Here is a 6,000-nt window from a genome sequence, read left to right on the forward strand (position 1 = left end):
GTAGCAGTGTTCCCTCTAAGCTGAGTTAGTGTGAGCCAGCTCACAGTTTTTTAGCCTCCGGCTCACACATTTTTGTCTTAGCTCAGGGAGGACGGCTCCGGAGCAAACTAATCTGTGCAGTAGTTGCCAGTAGTTCACAAAGTAGAATTTTTGCTCAAGGGACTCCCCAGCTTAGAGGGAGCATCGGTCTGGAGATGAGGAATAATGGTAAGGGATCCCCAGGTCCCACCTGGAGGCTGGCAACCCTAGCTAGAAGGCATCTGGGTTCCTTAAACTCTGTCACCAGTCCTGCTAAAGATGAAGGATGCAGCTCTCCTGTCTAAAGAGTTGCCCCCCCTTTCAACCCGCATGGTGTATTGCTTGAACAGGATCTGGGGGACTCAGGTTCAAATCCACACTTGTTGCCATGGAAGCCTGCTGGGTAACCTTGAGCCAGCCGTACACTCTCAGCCTCACCTACCTCATAGGGCTGTTGTGAGGATAAAACAGAGAAGAATGGTGTAAGTTGCTTTGGGTCCCCATTGGGGAGAAAGGAAGAATCTAAATAAAGCCAACAGATAAGTAGACAAAACAAACCCCACTCGCCCCCCCCTTGCTGTGCCTTTTCAGGTTAACCCCTGCCACTCCATACTGAACCATCGACTTCCTCCCAGCCCCCTGCAGAGCTTCTCTTAAACCCCTTCATCATCTCCACAATAACCATCCCCAGTCCAGGGGCCTGAAGCCGCCTAACCTGCCCCTCCTCCTCCTCTTGTATGCAAGGCACTAAATGTGGCGTAGTGGTTAAGAGTGTCGGACTAGCCCCTGGAAGACTCAGATCCAACCCCCCACTTGTGCCATGGAAACTCTCCGGCTCATAAAAACATCAGAGAAGCCAGTGTGGGATCAGGCCAAAGGCCCATCCAGTCCAACACTCTGTGTCACACAGTGGCCAAAGATGCCAGGTGCCTTCAGGAGGCCCAGCAGTGGAGCCAGGCTCGTCTTGGGCCAGCCACGCTCTCTCAGCCTAACCCACCTCACAGGGTTGTTGTGGGGAGGAGCCAACGGAGGAGAGAGGGATGTTTTAAGCCACTTCGGGGGCCCCCCTGGGAAGAAAGCCAAACTGTCAATGAATGAGACAGACCAGCGAGTAAGGGGCTGCCCTTCCTTCGTTTGAAGCCCGCATTTCCATACAGGAGCATCATCATCCGCCTCGTTCACGGCTGGCCCTGCCTGGGGCCTAAGGCAACCCTCCTCCTCCTCCCCACCTGCAGCCTGCCCGCCTGTCATCCTCCCCCGGGCCCTGCAAACTTCTCACCGGACCCCGCGTTAGGCTCCCCGTCCGGCCGCCGCGTCCTGCACTGACCCGGAAATAGCTTGTAAAGGAGAAGGTTGGCGGGGAGGGAGGGAGGGGGAAGCCAAACATCACGTGACTTCCCCAGCAAGCCCGGTCACGTGAGGCCTCCTGGAGCCGAGGGGGGCGGAAAGAGGCGAGCGGTTACCATGGAGACCGGGGAGGCTTGCCCGCCGCGGCGAGGCCCGGCGCGGCTTTTCTTTTTTTTTTCCTTCCCCGTTTCCCGACAGGCCTTGCGGCCAACGGTCCTCTTCGCGGCCTCTCTCTCTCTCTGGCGGGGGGGGGCGCCCCCCCGGGGGTCCCGATGAGCCGGCGGCGCCGCCGCTTTGTGATGCTGCCGTCGAGGAGGGCTTGAGGGAGACGGGAAGGCGCGGCAGGGACGAGGAAGCGCGGGAGAGAGGCCTGCCGTGAATTTCAGCAGAGCCCTGCTGGGTCAGACCAGTGAGGGTCCATCCAGTCCAGCATCCTGTCTCACACAGGGGCCAACCAGTTCCTCTAGAGGGCCAACAACAGGGCAGAGAGGCTGAGGCATCCTGTCAGTGGCCAACCAGTTCCTCTGGAGGGCCAACAACAAGGCAGAGAGGCCGAGGCCTTCTTCTGACAAGAACATCTGAAGAGCCCTACTGGGTCACACCAGTGGTCCATCTAGTCCAGCATCCTGTCTCACACAGGAGCCCTAATGTATCCAAACCTGTGTTTTGTCGTCTGCTGCATTTTCTTATCCTTGTGCAGTTTAGATGTAACAAATCAGTTACAGCATGCACAACATTTTATACATACACAATCCCATAAAAATCTATTATTATGGAAGGCAGAAACCATAATTTATTTTATTTTTATCAATGTTTAGGTAAAGACCTTAAAGCCTCACATAATCTATTTAAGAGTTTATGTTGTACCTTTAAATGGGTTACGATACCAAGGTGGGCAACAACTGGAGGTAAACAAAAAAAATCAAATAAAATACAAAAATAATAAAAAGTCAAACTAATATTTAAGAAATGATCAAAGAACATGCAGCAGAAAATATGTTTTCCATTAAATGTATGTGTGTATTGTTAGTAATTCAAATTTTATTTCAATTTTATTATTAATCCAAATCCCCTTCTTCTAGGGAACTGTCAGGAGACCATCCCTTTATCCTTATAACAATCCTGTGAAGTAGATTAGGCTAATGACTCACTAAGGGCCCTCCAGTGAACTTCATCACCAACAGTGCAAATCTTATGAGTGTTTACCCAGAAGTAAATCATAGAAGTAGTAAATAGAAAATGTGCACCTTCTTCCCTCCCTCCTCAAAATATGTATGTAGCCCCAAATTACTTGAAAAGTAATTTTAAAATTTAAAAAGAATTTTAAAAATTTTACAGTCAAAACTGAGACCATAGAGTTTATTACAGAGCAGGGGAAATAACTTCATCACACAATGAGCAGAATGCTGGGCTGGATGTGCTGCATTGCAGCTTAAATTTGAGTCCTGGGAGGGAGGACTATGGGTGAATAATTTTAATTTGTTTATATATACTCCTTTATAGTCCATCTTTCTCCCTGAGACTCAAGGCAGATTATACAGCGTAATCGATAGCATGAGACATCGAATAAGCAATGTGATAGGACTAAGATTATAGAAATAGCCAGGAATGTGCATATACGTTGGAAGAATGAAAACTGAAGAATGCAAACTAAATACACTCCTACATTTACCGTGTGTGTGTGTGTATGTGTGTGTGAAGTGCCATCAAGTCACTTCTAATTTATGGTGACCCTATGAATTAATGACCTCCAAACTGCTCTGTCATTAACAGCCTTGCTCAGGTCTTGCAAACTGAGGGCCCTTGTGGCTTCCTTGATGGAGTCCATCCATCTCCTGTTGGGTCGTCCTCTTTTCCTGCTGCCCCCAACGTTTTCTAGCATTATTGTATTTTCCAGTGACTTGTCTTCTGATAATGTGACCAAAGTATGAAAGCCCCAGTTGAGTTATTTTAGCTTCTGGGGGGGGGGGGATCAGGCTTGATTTGATCTAGAACCCACTTATTTGTCTTTTGGGTGGTCCGCACAGGATCCGTAAAACTCCTTCAGCACCACATTTCATATCAATCAACTTTCTTCCTGCCATCTTTCTTCACTGTCCAGCTTTCAGACCCAGACATAGTAATGGGGAATATTATGGTATGAATCATCTCAATCGTGGTCACCAGCAACACATTCTTACACCCCAGCTCCTTCATGGCTGCTCTTTCCAGTCTCAGTCGCCTAATTTCTTGGTTGCAGTCTCCCTTTTGGTTGATGATGAAGCCAAGGAATGAAAGAAAACAATTTCTTCATTGTCGACCTTAAAGCTGTGTAATTCCCCAGTAGTCATTAGTTGTATTTATTTATTTTTATTTATTTATTAAATTTGTATCCCACCCTCCCCAAATGGGCTCAGGGCGGCTTCCAACAGCGGCAAATGCCATAACAAACAAAACAGTATAAAAACAATCAATAAATAAAGTGCGGTTCTCTAGATGTTAACTTATCGCTCCAAGATGGGATCCATTTATCAACCTAGCCTGACAACATAAGTACTTGGTCACCTAGGCGTCTTCTCAGGGCCAGTTCACTTATAGATCTAATCCATCGTTGTAGATGGCAACTTGGTGGTGGCATAATGTATCTTCTTGATGTTCAGCTGTAGTCCTGCTTTGGCACTTTCTGCTTTAACTTCATCAGTAGTCATTCCAAGTCTTCATTATCTTATGTCAGTAATGGGACATCATCTGCATATCTCAGATTGTTAATGCTCCTTCCACCAATTTTGATTCCGCCTTCTCTAAAGCTAATCTAGATTGCTTTATGATGTGCTCTGCATACAGATTGAACAGATAGGGAGTTTTAAAACATCCTTGTCTGACACCTTTGCCAACTGGGAACCATCTTGAGCCAGCTTGCTCCAGCATAGGCGGGATATAAATTGAAAGTAATGAATAATAAATATCTGTTTCTCATATTCCTCTGATCTACCATGCTGACACAGCAGAGACGGTGAGCGCAGGTCGTGAATTGCCGTATCGTTGGTGGTCATTGATTGCTCTGGAAAGCTGGCAGTTTCATCCTGAGGTAGACATTCAAATCTATTTGGATGCTTAAAAGGAGCGAAGAAATCCTCTAGCTTTGCTTGCTCAGAGGAGTTGAGCATTGCTCTTCAAATGGATTTTCATCCCCATCGTTAAAAGATCAGGACTAGGCCATTTGCAGGATCAGGAGGAGAAAATCCTCGGGCCCTTTTTTCATATTCTGTCCTAACAGTAGCTTCTCCACAGTATAGGGTGCACATCGAAACAGCCAGACGTTGTGGCACACCGGTGTCTTTTAAAACCAACCATTCCTGTTCATGATCCACTCAGTCCAAAGCTCTGCTATAATCTATGAAACACAATCTGATTTTCTGTGGAATTTGTCTTGCACGCTCCAGTAACCAGCGTAAATTTGCAATATGGTTTCTAGTGCCTCTTCCTTTTTTGAATCCAACGTGAACATCTGGCAAATCTCATTCCATATATAGTAACAGTCTTTGCTCCAGTTTCAATACTGTTGGGGATGGAGGAATCCTTGAAGAGCAGCTCCTGAGCAGCATCAGTAGTGGAAGGTGACCCTGGCAGAGGATCTTTCCTAGACAATGGTACTGCCACTTCAGCTCACCTGGCTAATAATGCACAGAGGAAGGCAATGGTAAACCACTTCTTTTTTTCTTGATATTTTTGCATTCTTTTACATGAGTGCCCGTGCCTGGAAGTCATGGGGACTTCTGGCGACTCCTACTGGGGCATGGAGGACGTTCCAAGAAGTGGCTTGATAGCCTGCCTCTGCCTCCCAACCCTGATATTCTTTGGAGGTCTCCCATCCAAAAACTTGCCAGGGTCAGCCCTGCTTAGCTTCTGAGATCTGGTGAGATGAGATCAGGCTCGCCTGGGCTATGCAGGTCAGGGCAATAGTAAACCACTTCTGATCATCTCTTACCTCAAAGACCCTATGATGATACAACTCATATATATGCACACAAATTAACACATGGCTCATGCATGCCTCGCAGGGCTCTTTTTGTAGAAAAAGTCCAACAGGAGCTCATTAGCATAATAGGCCACACCCAACACCAGAAACATATTAGCATATTAGGCCACACCCGTGCCAGTACAGCTCATTAGCACATTAGGCCGCACCCCCATGTTACCAGAAGTGTGGTCATCCAGCCACACCCACCTTTTGCTTCTTATTCTGTTTACCTTGTTTGTTGTCAAAAACCAGGGCTTTTTTGTAGCAGGAACTCTTTTGCATGTTAGGCCACACACCCCTAATGTAGCCAATCCTAATGAGTTTCTGCGGTTGGGTCTGGCCTATTATGCTAATGAGTTCCTGCTGGGCGTGGCCAACTTGGGAGCCAGCCAGAACTCCGTTCCTGTGCGTTCCTGCCCCAAAATAGCCCTGCATACCTGTATTCTTTCAGCCACCCATACTTTTCTCTGGCTGATGTAATTCTGTGGCACCCTCATGAAATATTTTCCATTTTTTTGCCATTTGTGTGTATGGATTTATTATATTTTAGATACCATCTTATCTTTCAAACAGTAGAAAATACAGGGGCAACTTCATGGGCTTCATTACCTTCAGAGGAGAAGCTACAAAAATAC

General features: G+C 46.9%; 1 protein-coding gene across 2 annotated transcripts in view; it reads right to left on the minus strand.

The window, feature by feature from the left end:
- Positions 1-1,341, minus strand: part of TBCEL (tubulin folding cofactor E-like) — a 55,578-nt gene extending 54,237 nt beyond the window's left edge. Inside the window, exon 1 of one of the 2 annotated variants that reach the window (XM_015413817.1) lies at positions 1,298-1,341. The gene's annotated coding sequence lies outside the window, so the exon portion shown is untranslated. The remainder of the gene's footprint in view (positions 1-1,297) is intronic. The other variant, XM_015413819.1, reaches the window with a different exon arrangement.
- Between the last annotated feature and the right edge of the window lie 4,659 nt (positions 1,342-6,000).

This window comes from Gekko japonicus, unplaced genomic scaffold (genome assembly GCF_001447785.1).
Source record: "Gekko japonicus isolate JY-2015 unplaced genomic scaffold, Gekko_japonicus_V1.1 scaffold890, whole genome shotgun sequence".
Taxonomy (NCBI): Eukaryota; Metazoa; Chordata; class Lepidosauria; order Squamata; family Gekkonidae; genus Gekko; species Gekko japonicus.